This window comes from Procambarus clarkii, chromosome 27 (assembly GCF_040958095.1).
Source record: "Procambarus clarkii isolate CNS0578487 chromosome 27, FALCON_Pclarkii_2.0, whole genome shotgun sequence".
NCBI lineage: Eukaryota > Metazoa > Arthropoda > Malacostraca > Decapoda > Cambaridae > Procambarus > Procambarus clarkii.
Genome location: NC_091176.1, coordinates 41927805 through 41952766, shown reverse-complemented (window position 1 = coordinate 41952766; position 24962 = coordinate 41927805). Strand labels below are relative to the sequence as shown.

Here is a 24962-nt window from a genome sequence, read left to right as displayed (position 1 = left end):
ACTCTGGTACCACCACACTCTGGCACCACCACACTCTGGTACCACCACACTCTGGCACCACCACACTCTGGCACCACCTCACTCTGGCGCCACTACACTCTGGTACCACCACACTCTGGCACCACCACACTCTGGCACCACCACACTCTGGTGCCACTACACTCTGGTACCACCACACTCTGGCACCACCACACTCTGGCACTACCACAGTCTGGCGCCACCACACTCTGGCACCACCACACTCTGGACCTCCAAACTCTGGCACCACCACACTCTGGCACTACAACACTCTGGCACCACCACACTCTGGCACCACCACACTCTGGCACTACCACACTCTGGCACAACCACACTCTGGCACCACCACACTCTGGCGCCACCACACTCTGGCACCACCACACTCTGGCACAACCACACTCTGGCACTGCCACACTCTTGCACCACCACACTCTGGTACCACCACACTCTGGAACCACCACACTCTGGCACCACCACACTCTGGCACCACCACACTCTGGCACCACCACACTTTCTCGCCACCACACTCTGGCGCCACCACACTCTGGCACCACCACACTCTGGCACCACCACACTCTTGCAGCACCACTCTGGCACCACCACACTCTGGCACCACCACACTCTGGCACCACCACACTCTGGCACCACTACACTCTGGCACCACTACACTCTGGCACCACCACACTCTGGCACCACCACACTCTGGCACCACCACACTCTGGCACCACCACACTCTGGCACCACCACACTTTCTCGCCACCACACTTTGGCGCCACCACACTCTGGCACCACCACACTCTGGCACCACCACACTCTGGCACCACCACACTCTGGCACCACCACACTCTGGCACCACCACACTCTGGCACCACCACACTCTGGCACCACCACACTCTGGCACCACTACACTCTGGCACCACCACACTCTGGAACCACCACACTCTGGCACCACCACACTCTGGCACCACCTCACTCTGGCACAACCACACTCTGGTGCCACCACACTCTGGTGCCACCACACTCTGGCACCACCACACTCTGGCACCACCACACTCTGGCACCACCACACTCTGGCACCACCACACTCTGGCACCACCACACTCTGGCACCACCACACTCTGGCACCACCACACTCTGGCACCACCACACTCTGGCACCACTACACTCTGGCACCACCACACTCTGGAACCACCACACTCTGGCACCACCACACTCTGGCACCACCACACTTTGGCACCACCACACTCTGGCACCACAACACTCTGGCACCACCACACTCTGGCACCACCACACTCTGGCACCACCACACTCTGGTGCCACCGCATTCTGGCACCACCACACTCTGGCACCACCACACTCTGGCACTACCACACTCTGGCACTACCACACTCTGGCGCCACCACACTCTGGCACCACCACACTCTGGCACCACCACACTCTGGCACCACCACACTCTGGAACCACCACACTCTGGCACCACCACACTCTGGCACCACCTCACTCTGGCACAACCACACTCTGGTGCCACCACACTCTGGTGCCACCACACTCTGGCACCACCACACTCTGGCACCACCACACTCTGGCACCACCACACTCTGGCACCACCACACTCTGGCACTACCACACTCTGGCACCACCACACTCTGGCACCACCACACTCTGGCAGGACCAGCCTATGGCACCACCACACTCTGGCACCACCACACTCTGGCAGGACCAGCCTCTGGCACCACCACACTCTGGCACCACCACACTCTGGCACCACCACACTCTGGCACCACCACACTCTTGCACCACCACACTCTGGCACCACCACACTCTGGCACCACCACACTCTGGCACCACCACACTCTGGCACCACCACACTCTGGCACTACCACACTCTGGCACCACCACACTCTGGCACCACCACACTCTGGCAGGACCAGCCTATGGCACCACCACACTCTGGCACCACCACACTCTGGCAGGACCAGCCTCTGGCACCACCACACTCTGGCACCACCACACTCTGGCACCACCACACTCTGGCAGGACCAGCCTCTGGCACCACCACACTCTGGCACCACCACACTCTGGCACCACCACACTCTGGCAGGACCAGCCTATGGCACCACCACACTCTGGCACCACCACACTCTGGCACCACCACACTCTGGCACCACCACACTCTGGCAGGACCAGCCTCTGGCACCACCACACTCTGGCACCACCACACTCTGGCACCACCACACTCTGGCAGGACCAGCCTATGGCACCACCACACTCTGGCAGGACCAGCCTATGGCACCACCACACTCTGGCACCACCACACTCTGGCACCACCACACTCTGGCAGGACCAGCCTATGGCACCACCACACTCTGGCACCACCACACTCTGGCACCACCACACTCTGGCAGGACCAGCCTATGGCACCACCACACTCTGGCACCACCACACTCTGGCAGGACCAGCCTCTGGCACCACCACACTCTGGCAGGACCAGCCTATGGCACCACCACACTCTGGCACCACCACACTCTGGCACCACCACACTCTGGCACCACCACACTCTGGCAGGACCAGCCTATGGCACCACCACACTCTGGCACCACCACACTCTGGCACCACCACACTCTGGCACCACCACACTCTGGCACCACCACACTCTGGCAGGACCAGCCTATGGCACCACCACACTCTGGCACCACCACACTCTGGCACCACAACACTCTGGCAGGACCAGCCTATGGCACCACCACACTCTGGCACCACCACACTCTGGCACCACCACACTCTGGCACCACCACACTCTGGCAGGACCAGCCTCTGGCACCACCACACTCTGGCAGGACCAGCCTCTGGCACCACCACACTCTGGCACCACCACACTCTGGCAGGACCAGCCTCTGGCACCACCACACTCTGGCACCACCACACTCTGGCACCACCACACTCTGGCAGGACCAGCCTCTGGCACCACCACACTCTGGCACCACCACACTCTGGCACCACCACACTCTGGCACCACCACACTCTGGCACCACCACACTCTGGCAGGACCAGCCTCTGGCACCACCACACTCTGGCACCACCACACTCTGGCACCACCACACTCTGGCACCACCACACTCTGGCAGGACCAGCCTCTGGCACCACCACACTCTGGCACCACCACACTCTGGCACCACCACACTCTGGCACCACCACACTCTGGCACCACCACACTCTGGCACCACCACACTCTGGCACCACCACACTCTGGCAGGACCAGCCTCTGGCACCACCACACTCTGGCAGGACCAGCCTCTGGCACCACCACACTCTGGCACCACCACACTCTGGCAGGACCAGCCTCTGGCACCACCACACTCTGGCACCACCACACTCTGGCACCACCACACTCTGGCAGGACCAGCCTCTGGCACCACCACACTCTGGCACCACCACACTCTGGCACCACCACACTCTGGCACCACCACACTCTGGCACCACCACACTCTGGCAGGACCAGCCTCTGGCACCACCACACTCTGGCACCACCACACTCTGGCACCACCACACTCTGGCAGGACCAGCCTCTGGCACCACCACACTCTGGCATCACCACACTCTGGCACCACCACACTCTGGCACCACCACACTCTGGCAGGACCAGCCTCTGGCACCACCACACTCTGGCACCACCACACTCTGGCACCACCACACTCTGGCAGGACCAGCCTCTGGCACCACCACACTCTGGCACCACCACACTCTGGCACCACCACACTCTGGCAGGACCAGCCTCTGGCACCACCACACTCTGGCACCACCACACTCTGGCACCACCACACTCTGGCAGGACCAGCCTCTGGCACCACCACACTCTGGCACCACCACACTCTGGCACCACCACACTCTGGCACCACCACACTCTGGCAGGACCAGCTTTTGGCACCACCACACTCTGGCACCACCACACTCTGGCACTACCACACTCTGGCACCACCACACTCTGGCACCACCACACTCTGGCACCACCACACTCTGGCACCACCACACTCTGGCATTACCACACTCTGGCACCACCACACTCTGGCACCACCACACTCTGGCACCACCACACTCTGGCACTACCACACTCTGGCACTACCACACTCTGGCACCACCACACTCTGGCACCACCACACTCTGGCACCACCACACTCTGGCACCACCACACTCTGGCACCACCACACTCTGGCACTACCACACTCTGGCACCACCACACTCTGGCACCACCACACTCTGGCAGGACCAGCCTCTGGCACCACCACACTCTGGCACCACCACACTCTGGCACTACCACACTCTGGCACCACCACACTCTGGCACCACCACACTCTGGCACCACCACACTCTGGCACCACCACACTCTGGCACCACCACACTCTGGCACCACCACACTCTGGCACTACCACACTCTGGCACCACCACACTCTGGCACCACCACACTCTGGCACTACCACACTCTGGCACCACCACACTCTGGCACCACCACACTCTGGCACCACCACACTCTGGCACCACCACACTCTGGCACCACCACACTCTGGCACTACCACACTCTGGCACCACCACACTCTGGCACCACCACACTCTGGCACTACCACACTCTGGCACCACCACACTCTGGCACCACCACACTCTGGCAGGACCAGCCTCTGGCACCACCACACTCTGGCACCACCACACTCTGGCACCACCACACTCTGGCACCACCACACTCTGGCAGGACCAGCCTCTGGCACCACCACACTCTGGCACCACCACACTCTGGCACCACCACACTCTGGCACCACCACACTCTGGCAGGACCAGCCTATGGCACCACCACACTCTGGCACCACCACACTCTGGCACCACCACACTCTGGCACTACCACACTCTGGCACCACCACACTCTGGCACCACCACACTCTGGCAGGACCAGCCTATGGCACCACCACACTCTGGCACCACCACACTCTGGCACCACCACACTCTGGCACCACCACACTCTGGCAGGACCAGCCTCTGGCACCACCACACTCTGGCACCACCACACTCTGGCACCACCACACTCTGGCAGGACCAGCCTATGGCACCACCACACTCTGGCACCACCACACTCTGGCACCACCACACTCTGGCACCACCACACTCTGGCACCACCACACTCTGGCACCACCACACTCTGGCACTACCACACTCTGGCACCACCACACTCTGGCACCACCACACTCTGGCACCACCACACTCTGGCACTACCACACTCTGGCACTACCACACTCTGGCACCACCACACTCTGGCACCACCACACTCTGGCACCACCACACTCTGGCACCACCACACTCTGGCACCACCACACTCCGGCACTACCACACTCTGGCACCACCACACTCTGGCACCACCACACTCTGGCAGGACCAGCCTCTGGCACCACCACACTCTGGCACCACCACACTCTGGCACTACCACACTCTGGCACCACCACACTCTGGCACCACCACACTCTGGCACCACCACACTCTGGCACCACCACACTCTGGCACCACCACACTCTGGCACCACCACACTCTGGCACCACCACACTCTGGCACTACCACACTCTGGCACCACCACACTCTGGCACCACCACACTCTGGCAGGACCAGCCTCTGGCACCACCACACTCTGGCACCACCACACTCTGGCACTACCACACTCTGGCACCACCACACTCTGGCACCACCACACTCTGGCACCACCACACTCTGGCACTACCACACTCTGGCACCACCACACTCTGGCACCACCACACTCTGGCACCACCACACTCTGGCACCACCACACTCTGGCACCACCACACTCTGGCACTACCACACTCTGGCACCACCACACTCTGGCACCACCACACTCTGGCAGGACCAGCCTCTGGCACCACCACACTCTGGCACCACCACACTCTGGCACTACCACACTCTGGCACCACCACACTCTGGCACCACCACACTCTGGCACCACCACACTCTGGCACCACCACACTCTGGCACTACCACACTCTGGCACCACCACACTCTGGCACCACCACACTCTGGCAGGACCAGCCTATGGCACTACCACACTCTGGCACCACCACACTCTGGCACCACCACACTCTGGCACCACCACACTCTGGCACCACCACACTCTGGCACTACCACACTCTGGCACCACCACACTCTGGCACCACCACACTCTGGCACCACCACACTCTGGCACCACCACACTCTGGCACTACCACACTCTGGCACCACCACACTCTGGCAGGACCAGCCTATGGCACTACCACACTCTGGCACTACCACACTCTGGCACCACCACACTCTGGCACCACCACACTCTGGCACCACCACACTCTGGCAGGACCAGCCTATGGCACTACCACACTCTGGCACTACCACACTCTGGCACCACCACACTCTGGCACCACCACACTCTGGCACCACCACACTCTGGCAGGACCAGCCTATGGCACTACCACACTCTGGCACTACCACACTCTGGCACCACCACACTCTGGCACCACCACACTCTGGCACCACCACACTCTGGCACCACCACACTCCGGCACCACCACACTCTGGCACTACCACACTCTGGCACCACCACACTCTGGCACCACCACACTCTGGCACCACCACACTCTGGCAGGACCAGCCTATGGCACTACCACATTCTAGCACACAACACTTCCATGCACCCTAACGATTTATCCAATACAGAAAATAATTGGCCAAGTAATCTTGTCCAATGGTTAACCGAGCTGGCACTTCACTTAATATTGCAACAGTTGGTGACTAATGTGGTTAACGTTGCTCTCTGGGACATGATTGTTAAGTTTCATTGTCAAGGGAGGCCTTCCTGTTGGCTTGAAGTTTCACCATAACGACCATTAACCGTGCCTCTGTTTTCAATGGCTGGTTCCTCTCCCTCCTAGGTAGCGTACATTCAAGATTCGGAAGGAAGAAATGGTTTGTGGTCAAATCTTACAGTTTATTATTTATGTTTAATTTAGTAGGTTCAATTATCGTGTTACCAGCTCGTAGACTTGAGAATTTTTAAAGTAACATTAGTTAGATTAATTTTGTGACGACAGCTGATAAAACGGCCTTTACCATTCTCTGTAATCCTTTGATGACTAACTAATGTAAATTGACAACATCTTTTGGGAGTTACATTAGAGTCTGTATATGATATGGAAATTTCCCACAGTGGTCTTCCTCAGTGTTCAGTCAGAGGTAGTCTGCGTCAGTGTACAGTCCGAGGTAGTCTGCGTCAGTGTACAGTCCGAGGTAGTCTGCGTCAGTGTACAGTGCGAGGTAGTCTGCGCCGGTGTACAGTCCGAGGTAGTCTGCGCCAGTGTTCAGTGCGAGGTAGTCTGCGTCGGTGTACAGTGCGAGGTAGTCTGCGACAGTGTACAGTCCGAGGTAGTCTGCGACAGTGTACAGTCCGAGGTAGTCTGCGTCAGTGTACAGTGCGAGGTAGTCTGCGTCGGTGTACAGTGCGAGGTAGTCTGCGACAGTGTACAGTCCGAGGTAGTCTGCGACAGTGTACAGTCCGAGGTAGTCTGCGTCAGTGTACAGTCCGAGGTAGTCTGCGTCAGTGTACAGTGCGAGGTAGTCTGCGTCGGTGTACAGTGCGAGGTAGTCTGCGTCAGTGTACAGTCCGAGGTAGTCTGCGTCAGTGTACAGTCAGAGGTAGTCTGCGACAGTGTACAGTCCGAGGTAGTCTGCGTCAGTGTACAGTCAGAGGTAGTCTGCGACAGTGTACAGTCAGAGGTAGTCTGCGTCAGTGTACAGTCAGAGGTAGTCTGCGTCAGTGTACAGTCAGAGGTAGTCTGCGACAGTGTACAGTCAGAGGTAGTCTGCGTCAGTGTACAGTCAGAGGTAGTCTGCGTCAGTGTACAGTCAGAGGTAGTCTGCGACAGTGTACAGTCAGAGGTAGTCTGCGACAGTGTACAGTCAGAGGTAGTCTGCGACAGTGTACAGTCAGAGGTAGTCTGCGACAGTGTACAGTCAGAGGTAGTCTGCGACAGTGTACAGTGCGAGGTTATCTTGAGATGATTTCGGGGCTTTTTTTAGTGTCCCCGCGGCCCGGTCCTCGACCAGGCCTCCACCCCCAGGAAGCAGCCCATGACAGCTGACTACCTCCCAGGTACCTATTTACTGCTAGGTAACAGGGGCATTCAGGGTGAAAGAAACTTTTGCCCATTTGCTTCTGCCTCGTGCGGGAATCGAACCCGTGCCACAGAATTACGAGTCCTACGCGCTATCCACCAGGCTACGAGGCCCCTGTACACTGTAGGTAGTCTGCGACAGTGTACAGTGCGAGGTAGTCTGCGTCAGTGTTCAGTGCGAGGTAGTCTGCGTCAGTGTTCAGTGCGAGGTAGTCTGCGTCAGTGTACAGTGCGAGGTAGTCTGCGTCAGTGTTCAGTGCGAGGTAGTCTGCGTCAGTGTACAGTGCGAGGTAGTCTGCGTCAGTGTACAGTGCGAGGTAGTCTGCGTCAGTGTTCAGTGCTAGGTAGTCTGCGTCAGTGTTCAGTGCGAGGTAGTCTGCGTCAGTGTACAGTGCGAGGTAGTCTGCGTCAGTGTTCAGTGCGAGGTAGTCTGCGTCAGTGTACAGTGCGAGGTAGTCTGCGTCAGTGTACAGTGCGAGGTAGTCTGCGTCAGTGTTCAGTGCGAGGTAGTCTGCGACAGTGTACAGTCAGAGGTAGTCTGCGTCAGTGTACAGTCCAAGGTAGTCTGCGCCAGTGTTCAGTGCGAGGTAGTCTGCGTCAGTGTACAGTCCGAGGTAGTCTGCGCCAGTGTTCAGTGCGAGGTAGTCTGCGTCAGTGTACAGTCCGAGGTAGTCTGCGTCAGTGTACAGTCCGAGGTAGTCTGCGACAGTGTACAGTCCGAGGTAGTCTGCGCCAGTGTACAGTCCGAGGTAGTCTACGTCAGTGTACAGTCCGAGGTAGTCTGCGACAGTGTACAATCCGAGGTAGTCTGCGCCAGTGTACAGTCCGAGGAGGTCTGCGTCAGTGTACAGTCCGAGGTAGTCTGCGTCAGTGTACAGTCCGAGGTAGTCTGCGTCAGTGTACAGTCCGAGGTAGTCTGCGTCAGTGTACAGTCCGAGGTAGTCTGCGCCAGTGTACAGTCCGAGGTAGTCTGCGTCAGTGTACAGTCCGAGGTAGTCTGCGTCAGTGTACAGTCCGAGGTAGTCTGCGTCAGTGTACAGTCCGAGGTAGTCTGCGCCAGTGTACAGTCCGAGGTAGTCTGCGTCAGTGTACAGTCCGAGGTAGTCTGCGTCAGTGTACAGTCCGAGGTAGTCTGCGTCAGTGTACAGTCCGAGGTAGTCTGCGACAGTGTACAGTCCGAGGTAGTCTGCGCCAGTGTACAGTCCGAGGTAGTCTGCGACAGTGTACAGTCCGAGGTAGTCTGCGTCAGTGTACAGTCCGAGGTAGTCTGCGACAGTGTACAGTCCGAGGTAGTCTGCGCCAGTGTACAGTCCGAGGTAGTCTACGTCAGTGTACAGTCCGAGGTAGTCTGCGCCAGTGTACAGTCCGAGGTAGTCTGCGACAGTGTACAGTCCGAGGTAGTCTGCGACAGTGTACAGTCCGAGGTAGTCTGCGCCAGTGTACAGTCCGAGGTAGTCTACGTCAGTGTACAGTCCGAGGTAGTCTGCGCCAGTGTACAGTCCGAGGTAGTCTGCGACAGTGTACAGTCCGAGGTAGTCTGCGACAGTGTACAGTCCGAGGTAGTCTGCACCAGTGTACAGTCCGAGGTAGTCTACGTCAGTGTACAGTCCGAGGTAGTCTGCGCCAGTGTACAGTCCGAGGTAGTCTGCGACAGTGTACAGTCCGAGGTAGTCTGCGCCAGTGTACAGTCCGAGGTAGTCTGCGACAGTGTACAGTCCGAGGTAGTCTGCACCAGTGTACAGTCCGAGGTAGTCTACGTCAGTGTACAGTCCGAGGTAGTCTGCGCCAGTGTACAGTCCGAGGTAGTCTGCGACAGTGTACAGTCCGAGGTAGTCTGCGCCAGTGTACAGTCCGAGGTAGTCTGCGACAGTGTACAGTCCGAGGTAGTCTGCGACAGTGTACAGTCCGAGGTAGTCTGCGACAGTGTACAGTCCGAGGTAGTCTGCGACAGTGTACAGTCCGAGGTAGTCTGCGTCAGTGTACAGTCCGAGGTAGTCTGCGACAGTGTACAGTCCGAGGTAGTCTGCGACAGTGTACAGTCCGAGGTAGTCTGCGACAGTGTACAGTCCGAGGTAGTCTGTGACAGTGTACAGTCCGAGGTAGTCTGCGACAGTGTACAGTCAGAGGTAGTCTGCGACAGTGTACAGTCCGAGGTAGTCTGCGACAGTGTACAGTGCGAGGTTATCTTGAGATGATTTCGGGGCTTTTTTTAGTGTCCCCGCGGCCCGGTCCTCGACCAGGCCTCCACCCCCAGGAAGCAGCCCGTGACAGCTGACTACCTCCCAGGTACCTATTTACTGCTAGGTAACAGGGGCATTCAGGGTGAAAGAAACTTTTGCCCATTTGCTTCTGCCTCGTGCGGGAATCGAACCCGTGCCACAGAATTACGAGTCCTACGCGCTATCCACCAGGCTACGAGGCCCCTGTACACTGTAGGTAGTCTGCGACAGTGTACAGTGCGAGGTAGTCTGCGTCAGTGTTCAGTGCGAGGTAGTCTGCGTCAGTGTACAGTCCGAGGTAGTCTGCGTCAGTGTTCAGTGCGAGGTAGTCTGCGTCAGTGTTCAGTGCTAGGTAGTCTGCGTCAGTGTTCAGTGCGAGGTAGTCTGCGTCAGTGTACAGTGCGAGGTAGTCTGCGTCAGTGTTCAGTGCGAGGTAGTCTGCGTCAGTGTACAGTGCGAGGTAGTCTGCGTCAGTGTTCAGTGCGAGGTAGTCTGCGTCAGTGTTCAGTGCGAGGTAGTCTGCGTCAGTGTACAGTGCGAGGTAGTCTGCGTCAGTGTTCAGTGCGAGGTAGTCTGCGACAGTGTACAGTCAGAGGTAGTCTGCGTCAGTGTACAGTCCAAGGTAGTCTGCGCCAGTGTTCAGTGCGAGGTAGTCTGCGTCAGTGTACAGTCCGAGGTAGTCTGCGCCAGTGTTCAGTGCGAGGTAGTCTGCGTCAGTGTACAGTCCGAGGTAGTCTGCGTCAGTGTACAGTCCGAGGTAGTCTGCGTCAGTGTACAGTCCGAGGTAGTCTGCGACAGTGTACAGTCCAAGGTAGTCTGCGTCAGTGTACAGTCCGAGGTAGTCTGCGACAGTGTACAGTCCGAGGTAGTCTGCGACAGTGTACAATCCGAGGTAGTCTGCGCCAGTGTACAGTCCGAGGGAGTCTGCGTCAGTGTACAGTCCGAGGTAGTCTGCGTCAGTGTACAGTCCGAGGTAGTCTGCGACAGTGTACAGTCCGAGGTAGTCTGCGCCAGTGTACAGTCCGAGGTAGTCTGTGCCAGTGTACAGTCCGAGGTAGTCTGCGCCAGTGTACAGTCCGAGGTAGTCTGCGACAGTGTACAGTCCGAGGTAGTCTGCGCCAGTGTACAGTCCGAGGTAGTCTGCGCCAGTGTACAGTCCGAGGTAGTCTGCGCCAGTGTACAGTCCGAGGTAGTCTGCGCCAGTGTACAGTCCGAGGTAGTCTGCGACAGTGTACAGTCCGAGGTAGTCTGCGCCAGTGTACAGTCCGAGGTAGTCTGCGCCAGTGTACAGTCCGAGGTAGTCTGCTCCAGTGTACAGTCCGAGGTAGTCTGCGACAGTGTACAGTCCGAGGTAGTCTGCGACAGTGTTCAGTGCGAGGTAGTCTGCGACAGTGTACAGTCCGAGGTAGTCTGCGACAGTGTTCAGTGCGAGGTAGTCTGCGACAGTGTACAGTCCGAGGTAGTCTGCGACAGTGTACAGTCCGAGGTAGTCTCCGCCAGTGTACAGTCCGAGGTAGTCTGCGACAGTGTACAGTCCGAGGTAGTCTGCGACAGTGTACAGTCCGAGGTAGTCTGCGACAGTGTACAGTCCGAGGTAGTCTGCGACAGTGTACAGTCCGAGGTAGTCTGCGACAGTGTACAGTCCGAGGTAGTCTGCGACAGTGTACAGTCCGAGGTAGTCTGCGACAGTGTACAGTCCGAGGTAGTCTGCGACAGTGTACAGTCCGAGGTAGTCTGCGACAGTGTACAGTCCGAGGTAGTCTGCGTCAGTGTACAGTCCGAGGTAGTCTGCGACAGTGTACAGTCCGAGGTAGTCTGCGCCAGTGTACAGTCCGAGGTAGTCTGCGACAGTGTACAGTCCGAGGTAGTCTGCGCCAGTGTACAGTCCGAGGTAGTCTGCGACAGTGTACAGTCCGAGGTAGTCTGCGACAGTGTACAGTCCGAGGTAGTCTGCGACAGTGTACAGTCCGAGGTAGTCTGCGACAGTGTACAGTCCGAGGTAGTCTGCGTCAGTGTACAGTCCGAGGTAGTCTGCGACAGTGTACAGTCCGAGGTAGTCTGCGCCAGTGTACAGTCCGAGGTAGTCTGCGACAGTGTACAGTCCGAGGTAGTCTGCGCCAGTGTACAGTCCGAGGTAGTCTGCGACAGTGTACAGTCCGAGGTAGTCTGCGACAGTGTACAGTCCGAGGTAGTCTGCGACAGTGTACAGTCCGAGGTAGTCTGCGCCAGTGTACAGTCCGGGGTAGTCTGCGTCAGTGTACAGTCCGAGGTAGTCTCCGCCAGTGTACAGTCCGAGGTAGTCTGCGACAGTGTACAGTCCGAGGTAGTCTGCGACAGTGTACAGTCCGAGGTAGTCTGCGCCAGTGTACAGTCCGAGGTAGTCTGCGTCAGTGTACAGTCCGAGGTAGTCTGCGCCAGTGTACAGTCCGAGGTAGTCTGCGACAGTGTACAGTCCGAGGTAGTCTGCGACAGTGTACAGTCCGAGGTAGTCTGCGCCAGTGTACAGTCCGAGGTAGTCTGCGTCAGTGTACAGTCCGAGGTAGTCTGCGCCAGTGTACAGTCCGAGGTAGTCTGCTCCAGTGTACAGTCCGAGGTAGTCTGCGCCAGTGTACAGTCCGAGGTAGTCTGCGCCAGTGTACAGTCCGAGGTAGTCTGCGACAGTGTACCGTCCGAGGTAGTCTGCGCCAGTGTACAGTCCGAGGTAGTCTGCGCCAGTGTACAGTCCGAGGTAGTCTGCGCCAGTGTACAGTCCGAGGTAGTCTGCGACAGTGTACAGTCCGAGGTAGTCTGCGACAGTGTTCAGTGCGAGGTAGTCTGCGACAGTGTTCAGTGCGAGGTAGTCTGCGACAGTGTACAGTCCGAGGTAGTCTGCGACAGTGTTCAGTGCGAGGTAGTCTGCGACAGTGTACAGTCCGAGGTAGTCTGCGACAGTGTACAGTCCGAGGTAGTCTCCGCCAGTGTACAGTCCGAGGTAGTCTGCGACAGTGTACAGTCCGAGGTAGTCTGCGACAGTGTACAGTCCGAGGTAGTCTGCGACAGTGTACAGTCCGAGGTAGTCTGCGACAGTGTACAGTCCGAGGTAGTCTGCGACAGTGTACAGTCCGAGGTAGTCTGCGACAGTGTACAGTCCGAGGTAGTCTGCGTCAGTGTACAGTCCGAGGTAGTCTGCGACAGTGTACAGTCCGAGGTAGTCTGCGACAGTGTACAGTCCGAGGTAGTCTGCGTCAGTGTACAGTTCGAGGTAGTCTGCGACAGTGTACAGTCCGAGGTAGTCTGCGCCAGTGTACAGTCCGAGGTAGTCTGCGACAGTGTACAGTCCGAGGTAGTCTTCGCCAGTGTACAGTCCGAGGTAGTCTGCGACAGTGTACAGTCCGAGGTAGTCTGCGCCAGTGTACAGTGCGAGGTAGTCTGCGCCAGTGTACAGTCCGAGGTAGTCTGCGACAGTGTACAGTCCGAGGTAGTCTGCGCCAGTGTACAGTCCGAGGTAACAATCGGTACTGTTCCAGTTTACATCTGTGTGTGTGTGTGTGTATCATAGAGATCTTTTAAATTACTATATTATGATAAAATTGGACCGATCATCTTTGTGGATTATGTTCAATTCTTTCACAAATCCAACTTTAATTAAATATATCAAGTATTGTCCGATACTTACAAGTCTATAAGAACGTATATTTAATCCCCAGATTTGCGAAAATATAAAAGAAAATATAAATTATCAGTGTTTAGTGACGAGTATGATATTATACTGCAAATAATCGTTTGTTGTTAACAAACAATATATATAGTTACATTTATGGCATAATTTGGTAAACTTGTTTAAAATTTCAAACTCATGTAAATGTCTTTTCTACAAAGTTTAATTATTACTTGATCAAGCATAGTTTAAATTAATCATTTTTCAAAGTATTTGAAAACAAGTTCGGTCATATTCAAATCAATATATTTACTTTAATCTAGAGAGATCCTGAACATAATTACATGGAGAACGAATAAAATAACAGTAAAAGTGCAAGTGAGAATGTAAAACTGATAAAACTGAAAATATATTACCTTCTTTGAGCTGCCATGAAGGTTCATTCAGATCCACTTGTCAAAATTTATATCATATTCTTTTGGTCTTTTCAGAGTTTGCATTGCCTTCGTTGTGGGTCTGTGTGCAATATGGTCAACATTCTACTTCTCCGGTCTGGTTGCCTATGCCACCTACAAGGACTGTGACCCGCTCACTCTTGGCAGGATAGAGAAACCTGACCAGATCTTACCGTACCTGGTGATGGATAAGCTGGACCACCTCACTGGTGTTCCTGGGATATTTTTGGCGGCTGTGTACGGTGGTGTTCTCAGGTCAGTCCTCCCGCCTCACATCCCGCACTTCCTCGTGGCTGTGTTAATAATAATAATACACAAGGAAATAGCAATAGCGGGATATAGCTAGGAGAAAACTGCTTTTCTCAAGCGACTTTCTCAATAATAATAACAATAATACTATAATAATAATAATAATAATAATAATAATAATAATAATAATAATAATAATAATAATAATAACTAACAATAACAATAATAATAATTTGCCATCCACACTTCCGTGGAACTCTACACTTCCACACTTCCCAGGCAAGTGTGGATGACAGTTTATATGGCGTCTGGGTGGGTCAGTAATTACTCTGAGTTCAGTAGGAGTCAGGGAAAGTCGACAATCCCCGCATGACAGCAGTAGTTGCTGCTGGAATCTTTCCTTTATTAAAACTGCACATAGCTCAGTCGATAGAACGTCGGCCTCACACGCTTTTGGTCCACAGTTCGAGTCTCCTAGAGTCCAGGGAAATGAAATAATAATAATAATAATAATAAATTAGAGAAGTGCAGAAGCGGCTGAACAAAAGTACAAGTGCATCGTGAATTCGACACTTGATAGATTGATTGATGGATGGATGACTCCTTGGTTGATTGTTGAGGTTTACAGAGTGAGGTGTTGTCCGGAGACTTGCCGCTCGCGCCCTCCTGCCTCTCTGTATGCCGGCTCAACAGAGTGAGGTGTTGTCCGGAGACTTAGCCGCTAGCGCCCTCCTGCCTCTCTGTATGCCGGCTCAACAGAGTGAGGTGTTGTCCGGAGACTTAGCCGCTAGCGCCCTCCTGCCTCTCTGTATGCCGGCTCAACAGAGTGAGGTGTTGTCCGGAGACTTAGCCGCTCGCGCCCTCCTGCCTCCCTGTATGCCGGCTCAACAGAGTGAGGTGTTGTCCGGAGACTTAGCCGCTAGCGCCCTCCTGCCTCTCTGTATGCCGGCTCAACAGAGTGAGGTGTTGTCCGGAGACTTAGCCGCTAGCGCCCTCCTGCCTCTCTGTATGCCGGCTCAACAGAGTGAGGTGTTGTCCGGAGACTTAGCCGCTAGCGCCCTCCTGCCTCTCTGTATGCCGGCTCAACAGAGTGAGGTGTTGTCCGGAGACTTAGCCGCTAGCGCCCTCCTGCCTCCCTGTATGCCGGCTCAACAGAGTGAGGTGTTGTCCGGAGACTTAGCCGCTAGCGCCCTCCTGCCTCTCTGTATGCCGGCTCAACAGAGTGAGGTGTTGTCCGGAGACTTAGCCGCTCGCGCCCTCCTGCCTCTCTGTATGCCGGCTCAACAGAGTGAGGTGTTGTCCGGAGACTTAGCCGCTAGCGCCCTCCTGCCTCTCTGTATGCCGGCTCAACAGAGTGAGGTGTTGTCCGGAGACTTAGCCGCTAGCGCCCTCCTGCCTCTCTGTATGCCGGCTCAACAGAGTGAGGTGTTGTCCGGAGACTTAGCCGCTAGCGCCCTCCTGCCTCTCTGTATGCCGGCTCAACAGAGTGAGGTGTTGTCCGGAGACTTAGCCGCTCGCGCCCTCCTGCCTCTCTGTATGCCGGCTCAACAGAGTGAGGTGTTGTCCGGAGACTTAGCCGCTCGCGCCCTCCTGCCTCTCTGTATGCCGGCTCAACAGAGTGAGGTGTTGTCCGGAGACTTAGCCGCTAGCGCCCTCCTGCCTCTCTGTATGCCGGCTCAACAGAGTGAGGTGTTGTCCGGAGACTTAGCCGCTAGCGCCCTCCTGCCTCTCTGTATGCCGGCTCAACAGAGTGAGGTGTTGTCCGGAGACTTAGCCGCTAGCGCCCTCCTGCCTCTCTGTATGCCGGCTCAACAGAGTGAGGTGTTGTCCGGAGACTTAGCCGCTCGCGCCCTCCTGCCTCTCTGTATGCCGGCTCAACAGAGTGAGGTGTTGTCCGGAGACTTAGCCGCTAGCGCCCTCCTGCCTCTCTGTATGCCGGCTCAACAGAGTGAGGTGTTGTCCGGAGACTTAGCCGCTAGCGCCCTCCTGCCTCTCTGTATGCCGGCTCAACAGAGTGAGGTGTTGTCCGGAGACTTAGCCGCTCGCGCCCTCCTGCCTCTCTGTATGCCGGCTCAACAGAGTGAGGTGTTGTCCGGAGACTTAGCCGCTAGCGCCCTCCTGCCTCTCTGTATGCCGGCTCAACAGAGTGAGGTGTTGTCCGGAGACTTAGCCGCTAGCGCCCTCCTGCCTCTCTGTATGCCGGCTCAACAGAGTGAGGTGTTGTCCGGAGACTTAGCCGCTAGCGCCCTCCTGCCTCTCTGTATGCCGGCTCAACAGAGTGAGGTGTTGTCCGGAGACTTAGCCGCTCGCGCCCTCCTGCCTCTCTGTATGCCGGCTCAACAGAGTGAGGTGTTGTCCGGAGACTTAGCCGCTAGCGCCCTCCTGCCTCTCTGTATGCCGGCTCAACAGAGTGAGGTGTTGTCCGGAGACTTAGCCGCTAGCGCCCTCCTGCCTCTCTGTATGCCGGCTCAACAGAGTGAGGTGTTGTCCGGAGACTTAGCCGCTAGCGCCCTCCTGCCTCTCTGTATGCCGGCTCAACAGAGTGAGGTGTTGTCCGGAGACTTAGCCGCTAGCGCCCTCCTGCCTCTCTGTATGCCGGCTCAACAGAGTGAGGTGTTGTCCGGAGACTTAGCCGCTAGCGCCCTCCTGCCTCTCTGTATGCCGGCTCAGCCACGTCGCCAACACAACTCATCTCTTACTAACTACGTCGTTCTCGCTCACATTCGCTCTCAGGATAAACAACAACGTAATTGAAAATGGCATCAACTCACGAAAATGATGTACTGTCTCGTTTTCTGTTTTGGGTCCTCTGGCTTAGGCTGTTGGGTCAGGAGAGGACACCTTCACGTAACGGTTCTCATGACGTTTTGAAACCTTAGGAGAATTTCCTAAGGTTTGCGTTTGTTTGCGAATAGTTAGCGTCCCGCCCCTCCCCGTGTTAAACAGTTTACCCTTATCTACCGTGTCAATTCCTCTGGGAATTTTGCAAGTAGCGATCATCTCTCTCTTTACTCTTTTGACTTCCAATGTCGTGAGGTGCATTTCTCGCAGTCTTTCCTCTTAACTCATGCCTCTTAGTTCTGGGACTACCCCAGTGGCATACCTCTGAACTTTTTCCAGCTTCGTTTTATGCTTGACAAGGTACGGGCTCATTGCTGCGGCCGCATACTCCAGGATTGGTCTTACATATGTGGTGTACAAGGTTCTGAAGGATTCTTTACACAGGTTTCTGAAGGCAGTTCTGATGTTAGCCAGCCTAGTATATGCCTCAGATGTTTTTCTTTTTTTTTGTGGCCATCAGGAGACAGGTTTGGTGTTATATTAACTCCTAGATCTTTCTCTCTGTCCGTTTCGTGAAGGACTTCATCTCCCATTCGTTATCCTGTGTTTGGCCGCCTGTTTCCATCGCTTAGTTTTATTACCTTTCTCCTACTCGGGTTGAGTCCAACCATTTGGGTTGGATGGTAGAGCGACGGTCTCGCTTCATGCAGGTCGGCGTTCAATCCCCGACCATCCAAGTGGTTGGGCACCATTCCTTCCCTCCTTCCCATCCCAAATCCTTATCCTGACCCCTTCCTAGTGCTATATAGTCGTAATGGCTTGGTGCACTCCCGATAGTTCCCTTCCCCTTCCCTTACTCGGGTTGAACTTTAGCAGTCATTTGTTGAACCATTCACTCAGTTTGTCTAGGTCATCTTATAGCCTCATACTATCTTCCTCTGTCTTAATCCACCTATAATCCTATCCTCCTATAATCCTATCTTCCAATGAGAGGAACGATTTTATTCCCTCTGGGAGATCATTTACAGAAATCAGAAACAGTATAGGTCCAAGGACTGAACCCTGTGGGACTCCACTGGTGACGCCTCGCCAATCTGAGACCTCACCCCTCACAGTGACTGTTTGTCTTCTGTTGCTTACGTACTCCGTAATCCAGTGGAGTACCTTTCCTTTCACTCCCGCCTTCATTTCAAGCTTGTGCACTAGTCTCTTATGTGATACTGTGTCAAAGGCTTTCTGACAATCCAAAAATATGCAGTCTGACCAGCCGTCTCTACCTTGTTTGATTTGTGTTGCCTGGTCATAGAATTCAGTTAATCCTGTGAGGCATGATTTGCCATCCCTGGATCTATGCTGCTGTTGTCTTACAAAGTTCTTTCTTTCAAAGTTCTTTACCGAGGTCTATAGTTTAGTGCATCCTGCCTATCACCCTTCATGTATATTGGGACTACATTGGCTTCTTCCAATCTTTTGGCCGTTCACCTGTTACCAGTGATTTGTTGTACACCATGGATAGTGGCAGGCACAGAGCTTCTGCTCCTTCCTTTAATATCCATGGTGAGATTCCATCCGGGAATGATAACCTTTGTCACATCCCATTCTTGCAGGTGCTTCCTCACCTCCTCATTGGTAATCTCAAACTCCTCTAGTGGTGCCTGGTTAGATATTCCCTCGCGTATCTCAGCGACTTCTCCTTGCTCAACTGTGAAGATCTCCTGGAATTTCTTACTAAGTTCTTCGCACACCTCCTTGTTGTTTGTAGTGAATATACCTGCCCCTATCCTCAATTTCCTTACATGTTCCTTCACTGTTATATCTCTCCTGGTGTGGCTGTGCAGCAAATTAGGTTGAGTCTTTGCCTTGCTCGGCTATATCATTTCATATTGTCGCTCTGCCTTTCTTTTCATCCTGACGTATTCATTCCACTCACTGTGGTAACTTTCTCTGCTCTCTAATGTCCTGTTATTTCTATAGTTTCTCCACGCCCTTGTACTTAGTTGCTTTGCTAGCTTACATCTCTGAATAAACCATGGATTTCTTGTCTGCATTTAATATTTTTTCCTTTTGGTCTGGGAGAATCTTGTCTCCTATCTTCTTGCACTTCTGCAGATAGTCCACCATGTCTTGGGCCGTCTTTCCGCCGAGCTCTGTTTACTAAGATATATATGTTCAAAATTTCCTTATCTCTTTCCGTAATGCCGGCCTTTTGTTTTCTGGGCCATTCCACCCCCTGTGTGAGAAGGGGTGTGTGGGATATTTGGGGCTTGAATCTGATTATTTAAATATTAATGTAGTAAATTAAATTACGAAGGACCAACTGCTTTTATAGTAAAGAGGGAAACTGAGAATTTCTGATCATTAGATAATTCCTAGATGAACCAGTGACTATGGACAAAATACTAGAGAATATGATCATAGAAATAATTATTGGGCTGTATAATTAAATGAATCAAACCCTCAAACACCTACATTGGGGGGTTATTACTGGAGGTAAGTACGTCCAGGAATTAGTGTGGTTCGTTCACTAATTCAATTAATAATAATCTAATCCTATAAAAATTATATTGAAACTGATATCATTTACCATAAATGGGAACATAGATTATAAGTATAGTAATGAGAGTTACAGTAACACACATTAATCCTGAGGAATTCTGCACATAAAGAATTGCAATAGATTCACGAAGGAATATAAAATCTTAGCTTAATGATGATTCCTCTAGACAAGCCATGGAGTTTCCTCTTATTCTCTGGACTCGGTAGGCTGACGAATGGGACGGATTAACATGGGAGAAGGCGGCAGGAAGAATTCTTCTCAAGTGCTGCAAGACAAATATTTACAGTAGCAACTAATTTAACTACTGAATCTCTATATTCAAGAAATTGAGAGTTACAGGTGACAAAATTTAATCACCTGTTATTAGATGTTATCATGCGTCATAACGGTCAATCACCCAGCTACTACAAAACTCTTTACTAGATGCATCACATAAAGGGAATATACTTAGCTGAAAGGGCACTGTATAAGATTTAAGATTGCCGTAATTCGCGTCCCCAGGCTCCGGCTAAGCCTATCCTGGATAGTGGCGCACTTCGCTGGCTGGTCACGTGTCGTCAAGAACCAGGTTAAAAGGTTCCTTATCTGACACCAGCACTAGCTGAAGATATTATCTGCAAGGTTATTCACGCCTCACAGTGGCGACTTTCATCTGAGGATGGATAACGTCTGCCCAAATGGCTGGACAATGGCGTCTCCTTGTGAGTACGGTATGCGCAGGTCTGCCTCTGAGCGGCTCTCCACGTGTACTGAGTTGGTCCTCCTCAACCCACGCCGCGTCGCGCGTTCATAAAACAAATTATGTCACGAACATTAATATTTCTCGCATTTACCCTTGAAACGTTGAAGACTGGACGGGTTTATTATTTAGAGGAAGAAATTATTATTATTTACCAATTTAAGAATAGTAAATATATAAGGGAGAGGAATTAATGTCTCCCCATGGCATTCACTGGTGACTTTAACTTTTATTACGAGATAATCGCTATGACTCCAACGCTCTATTCGGCTTTTAGTTGGAGGTCAATTCATCTGCAATTAGTTATCATACAGAATGCCTTAGTTATAGAGAATCGAATTTAATTCTCACATACATTGGATATAATGTGTTTACTGTAAGGAAATCTGACGCAATACTGGCGTCAGGTGACGTGAGAATTCTAGCCTACTGCACAGATGAAATTATTAGTACATGAGAATTTTACGTGTGGTTAATTTTACTTACTACAATAATTAGTATAGTTAGTAATAAGTAATGAGAATACAACAGTGCTGTATTCGGTGTTGGAAATATCCAACATAACTCCGGGGGGAGGATTCTAGGGTCGTAGTGTACTGTGGTGTACTGACCTATCCCGAAGTGATATTAAGATTAGTACATTAGTATGTTAATATGTTAGTATGTTAGTACACACATAACGAACATCCCGGGTTTATCAAGGACTTACAAGAACTTGAGTCTTGCTAATTACATGTCAAATGAAACATGTTTCTTGTAGCCTACACAATATTTATAGAATTCAACTCTCCCAATTTAAACTAACAGAATCTACAGTGATGCGATATCCTGGGTCATAGTGACGTGTAATGTTTTGTTACGTGATATCACATCGTAGCATCATCATAGTTATCTCAGTGGGAAGTGAAGGAAATTACTCTTCTTCAGAGTTGTAATAGGCTTGCAAATTCCGCCTACATTGTTGAGCTGCAGCTCTAGTGGGACGGTTGCTTGGAGGAACAAATTCATTGTCCTCCGAAATTACTGGGGAAACTGGATCTGGCTGATATTCTTGTTCAGTCAGTTCAAGGGGAACCAGCTTCTCTAAAGTTTTTAGAGTAGTGTTGCCTCGGCATAAGACTTTAACTACTCTTAGGACACCCTGTCGATCTGGATGAATGGTAACAATTTTACCTATGGGCCATTCTGACCTTGGTCCATCACTGTCGACTAGTACCAGGTCTCCTGGCTTTAATTGCACCTTATTGTAAGGACTCGAAGCTCCGTAGTGGTACTCTCGTAGAGCTGTGAGGTACTCTCGAGTCCACACCTCATTCCACCTGTTAATAACTCTAGAAAGATGCTGGTAGCTTTCCACCAAGTCTCCTCTGGTCACATGGGACAGGTCTACAGGGTCCTCTTCGGCTAAAGGGATGAGAGGGCTCAGTAGACCTCCATGGATCAAGTGAGAGGGACTCAGAGGTTCTCTCTGGGTGTAATCATCAGACAGGTAGGTTATTGGGCGGTTATTAACTCGCGCCTCGATTTCCACAACAATGGTTTGGAGCTCGGAGTAACTGACCTTTTGTCGGTGTAAAGTTTTCCTTAGACACTTCTTGACTGTGCCTACTATTCGCTCATAGAACCCACCTTGCCAAGGGGCTCTCGGTGCTATGAATTTCCAGTGACATTGTCTTCTTTGTAAGACTGACTGTACTTCAGGGTGGTTCCAGACTTCTCGCAAACAACTTTCTCCTGCCACAAAATTAGATCCGTTGTCTGATATCATTAATCTAGGACACGATCGGCGGGCAGCAAATCTGCGGAAAGCTTGAATGAAAGCTTCAGCACTCATGTCTGGAGTGACCTCTAAGTGCACGCCTCTGGTTGTAGCACATGTAAAGAGACAAATGTACGCCTTCACTGGTATATTATCTGGGTTACCAGTGAGGAGTAAGGCTCCTGTATAATCAACTCCAGTGGTTTCGAAAGGACGAAGATGAACCACTCGCTCTTCTGGGAGTGGTGGAGGTCCTGGGTAAGGACACACTCTAGCATCGTATCTCTTACAGATTACACAAGATTTAATAATTGTTTTAACAGTCTGACGACCTTGAGGAAGCCAGTACTTTTGTCTAAGATCGGTGAGAGTATCTAAAACTCCACCATGTAGTGTACCATATTGATGGTGATGTAAGACAAGAAATTTAGTTATGATGTGGTGACGAGGTAAAAGAATTGGATTCTTAGTCTCTAAGTCGATTTTTGCATGTAGCAAACGTCCTCCACATCGTAGTATGTTATGAGTGTTGGCATCGTACCAGATGCCTAGAGACTTAGTGAGTTTATCTGGAAGATTCTCAAATTCGTTCCCGTATGTCTCTTGCTGTGCACGCTTGATCCAATAGTGGACAGGATTGGGAAATTTATGTCGAATTCCTACTTTAGCAAGGAAATCAAACACGTGCGCAGTCACTCGTAACAATTTACTTAAGTTAGAATAATGATGAGGATCAATGGCTAATATTCGTTGAGGCTCTGGTTCCGTCATGGGAGCGGTGATATTGGTCACTATGACTTGTGGCTTCTGTTTGGGCCACTGACCACCAACAAGCCATGAAGGTCCGTTGAACCACAGCGAAGACTTGACAAGTTGTTTTAATGTTAATCCTCGAGATAAATAATCTGCAGGATTGTCCTTAGTAGGAACATGTCTAAACTTATATCCTGCGGATAAATCATGAATCTCCCTGACGCGATTACTGACGTAAGGAGTTTTGTTGTTATTGTTTCTTACCCATTGTAAGACTGCCTCGTTGTCTGACCACACTACAATCTCACCAAAGTGGATATTATTGAGTGTCTTTGCCAAGCAATGAGCCAATCTTACTCCCACTAGCAATGCAGTCAACTCCATCTGAGGTAAGGATCTCTTCTTGATGGGAGCAACTCTTGCTTTAGATGTGAGTAAAATTGATTGAGCACTGTTAACTAAATAGGCTGCTGCGCCATATGCTTTGCCAGAGGCATCGCAAAAAACGTGCAAATTGGTGGGTAAGTTTGGTCCTGAAGCATTACGAGGAAATTTCAAAATGCCTAACTGATTAAAATCCGTTGAGAGTATTTGCCATTTGACTTGTAACTCACTTGGTAACGGATCATCCCATCCCATATGTTGCTGCCAGCACTCCTGCATTAGGAGTTTGTCCCTTATTAATATAGGACTAAGTAGGCCTAAAGGGTCAAATGGTTGACTGACAAATGAGAGCAGTGTTCTCATGGTAAGGGTTGAATTATCAGTTTGCACTGACTTGACATTCATCTCGTCAGTGCTGGTGTTCCATTCCACGCCTAGAACCTTTAATTTACTGGGTACCTGATAATCTGGAAATTCTTTCTGGATTACCTGGTTAAGCAGTTTATTATTTGAGGCCCATGACTGTAGAGGCATATTGGCTCCTAACAGTTCACGGTTAGCCTCATGGTAGATTTCTACCAGATCAGCTTGATCATTAGTTGTCCCCTGGAAATTGTCGACATACAAGTTGTCGCTAATGGTTGCCTTATAAGGGCTGTCTGATTTCCTCAAATGAGTGTCTAATGTTGCTTGCAAAAGAAACGGTGAGGACGTAGCTCCAAATAATACGGAGGCAAACCGATAGGTGATTACTTCACTGTTAGGATCCAGTGGATCCTTGAACCAGAGGAATTTTGTGTAGTCACGATCTTCCTCCTGTAATCCTACTCGGAGAAAGGCTTTGCTGATGTCAGCTGTATAGGCAAAAATGCCTGTGCGAAATCATAACAACACATCATGTAGCCTTTGTGTTAGGCTAGGTCCCGTTTGGAGACATTCATTTAAAGACACACTGCTCGGCTTTACTTTAGCACTGCAGTTAAAGACAATACAAATAGGTGTTGTCAATGAGTCTTTCACCACAGCATGGTGAGGTAAATAATGACCTGTTTTTCGGTCATCGTGTTCAACAACTTCAATGAACTTATTGTTAAGTTGTTGTTGGATAAGTTGGTGATACATGGTTAGTTTGTCTGGGTGCTTCTGCAGTCGTGTTAATTGAGACTGCAATTGTGAGGCTGCCATAAAATAATTCACTGGAAGTTGGGGATGATCTAACTTCCAT

General features: G+C 52.2%; 1 pseudogene; it reads left to right on the top strand.

Moving 5' to 3' along the window:
- The window catches only part of LOC138369251 (sodium-coupled monocarboxylate transporter 1-like), a 153070-nt pseudogene that overhangs the window by 84319 nt on the left and 43789 nt on the right, over positions 1-24962 (top strand).